The 3,086-nt window shown below is 52.6% G+C and overlaps 1 protein-coding gene across 1 annotated transcript in view; it reads left to right on the top strand.

Moving 5' to 3' along the window:
* Positions 1–3,086, top strand: part of LOC108800008 (attractin-like protein 1) — a 118,129-nt gene that overhangs the window by 34,927 nt on the left and 80,116 nt on the right. The gene's annotated exons all lie outside the window — the stretch shown is intronic.

Here is a 3,086-nt window from a genome sequence, read left to right as displayed (position 1 = left end):
ACGCAGCCCTACGCTTAACCCAAGTGCACGTACGTGCTGGTGAGCGTGCTCATACGCTGACAGGATGGATCCCGTCTGCGTCCGAGCCGGGACACCCGCACCCGCGTGCCTTTGAGGTGAGCGTAGGGCGGCGTACGGCCGCGTACTCCCATAGAGAAGGGCCGGGGCTGCGTACTATAAACACGCAGCACCTGTCCCTCCCGGAAGCGCCCCGATACGGCCCGGCACGCAGCGCGGAGCTCAGTCTCCCTGTCTGGGGAACTTAAGGGGGCGGGGCTTGGAACCAGAGAACACAGCAGCTGCCTTTTTGAAGCCTCAGAATCCGGACCGTTCAGAAGACGCGGATACCGGCAGACGGATGACGGGGTGAACTTGACAGCCAATCACCAGCCGAGACATTTTTTGTGTGGCCCGGAGTGGCCTTATAAGTGGCCTTTGTTGCCGGCTGACACCCATCACTTTCCCGCTTTGCCGTGATCGGCGTCATGACACGGAACCCTCATCCATCTGATGTTCGGTTACTTTGTAGCGTCGTCCTCTCCGGCCTCCATCGCTCTCTGCGCGGTCCGGGCAGAGTCTCGCCGTTTCTGGTGATGGGATTGTTGGCAGATCTCGCCGACTCGCCGACTTGGAATTGCGTGCGAGGCTCGGGGGACGGGGATGACGCTCCCATCGGGAGATGATCAATAAAACTTAACGTATCACCTTTCCGGGTCACACACAATGAATGTTGGGAAAATCTGCTGAGAGACCTCTCATGAATCACTGTGAGCTGACTGACCCAAAACCGGCTCCGCTCCCCGTGTCAGAAGGTGGAGTCCACGTATGGGAGCTGACAGAGGAATTGTATCTCTGTGCATCCAGTTCTGAGGTTTACACAGCTCAGCCACACAGCAGGCTGGTGACATCACTTTCCTCTATTGCAGCTAGGCAGTACAGCCTGGTCACCTCCCCGCCCCCAGCCTGTGATTGGACAGTGAGGGGGGAGCAGTAAACTGATGCCCCTCCTCTTGCCAGCACGTCTGCACTGCACGGCATCCAAACGATCTGTCAACGTTATATAAACGTATAATAATTGTGTGACTGTGGGGGAGGGGACATTAGAGTGTAAGCTCCTCTGTACAGGGACTGATGTGACTGTGGGGGGGGACATTAGAGTGTAAGCTCCTCTGTACAGAGACTGATGGGACTGTGGGGGGAGGGGACATTAGAGTGTAAGCTCCTCTGTACAGAGACTGATGTGACTGTGGGGGAGGGGACATTAGAGTGTAAGCTCCTCTGTACAGAGACCGATGTGACTGGCTCAGTGTTCTCTGTACAGCGCTGCGGTATATGTCAGAGCTATATAAATACAGAACTATATCTCGTATGTTTCCACCTTCGGCATCGTTTCTTCTCTTTTTGATCTTCCAGCACAGAAGGAACAATTGTAATGATTAAAATATCGGTCTTTGTTGCGCTGCGTCTGTCCCTTTAAACGAGCGGTGTCTCGGCAGAGTTGCGGTCCGTCTCTGAAGTGGCGCAGGCGATCAGATATTAATATAAAGAACATTTGTGGGAGCGGTGGGGTGTTTGTTTTGCTGAAAACTGCCCTTTCAGGAACAGCGGGGGAGGTCGGTAAGAAGCTTTTACCTTCTCCGGACCGGTAATGTGGCGAAAAAAGTGGAGTCACAAAATTATAGAGCCGCGAATCAAGTTTTAAATACCAGCTATTAGCGGCCTCCCGGGAGCAGAAATAATAAGCCGTTTTACCGGCGTGCTCGCCGTCTACTCGCCACCGATCGGAAATTTGGAGCTCTTTCAGAGCCTCTAGAGAAGTTCTGGTTGTTTTGTAGAAGTTTGTGGCGAAATTGCAGAAAGTTTTTTTAGGAGCCGTTCTCCATATAAAGATACAAATGTTACAATTCAGTGACGGAGATTCTTCTCCTCAAACTGGAAAATACCGACCTGACGTTCCCGTGTTTTCTCAGACTGGGACATTAGAGTGTCAGCTCCTCTGTACAGAGACTGATGTGACTGTGGGGGGGAGGGGACATTAGAGTGTAAGCTCCTCTGTACAGAGACTGATGTGGCTGGCTCAGTGTTCTCTGTACAGCACTGTGGTATATGTCAGAGCTATATAATTGTATCATAATAGTGTGTGACTGTGGGGGGACATTAGAGTGTAAGCTCTGTGGTCTCCGTTTAGTTTCTGCACATTGCTTGTGTCCATGCCTCGATGACAGGTCCTCTTTACCCTTCACATTCACCTTCATACAACGCGCGGACAAGACGCAGATGTGGGATGGATGTCACGCATCGGATTTCCCTCCGTAGGTCCTTCTATACATATCTGGGGATCCGGGAAATGGTGTTTTGCGGTCACTAATGATTTCAGAAACGTAACACCTGCGCGTTCCGCGGTGTGTTAATGATCTGCGCGGTACAAACATGGCAGCTCGTCCTCTAATTAGCGTCCCGTGTAACATGTAGCGGACACCCGATCCCCGTGACGTCTTGTGTATCTGGATGTATCGTATTGTGGGTTGTGTTTGTTTACTGATGGGAAATCTGCGCCGCCGTCGCCTTTTATAACCAGTTCGCGGAAAAGAAATCGGATTTTGGTGTCAGCGGAGACTTCCGCCACAAGGTCACAAAGGCCACAAGGGGTTAACACGACCTTTTCTGCCCGACAACATGCAAAAGCACAAGTACCGCGTTTCCCCCGAAAGTAAGACCTTGTTGTGACCATTCCCGGGGCCGGCGGCGACGTAAGGGGGGAACCTGGAGAGCCGCGGGAGAGAATCAGCCGAGATGCCTCCAAACTGTGTAACCAATGGCGATCGCTTCTGCTGCATGGGTGGCGAGGAGACATTCGCATCTCAGAAGTGCGGTGTGACCGCCGCGGTAAAAAAAGGCAAAATAGGGGGTCAGGACAAGAGTCGGGCCCCTCATTATTGTTGCATCGCATGTGATCTGCGTCATTGGCTGAACAAGAAGACAAAAGTCCGTGCCTTTCAGAGTCCCGATGGTGTGGAGGGAACTCACCAATCATAGGAGGGAACCCGCCAATCATAGGAGGGAACCCGCCAATCATAGGAGGGAAC

This window comes from Nanorana parkeri, unplaced genomic scaffold, assembly GCF_000935625.1.
Source record: "Nanorana parkeri isolate BGI_ZX_2015 unplaced genomic scaffold, ASM93562v1 scaffold1878, whole genome shotgun sequence".
NCBI classification, from domain to species: domain Eukaryota; kingdom Metazoa; phylum Chordata; class Amphibia; order Anura; family Dicroglossidae; genus Nanorana; species Nanorana parkeri.
Note: the sequence above shows the minus strand (reverse complement) of the source record. Positions and strands in the feature narration are given on the sequence as shown.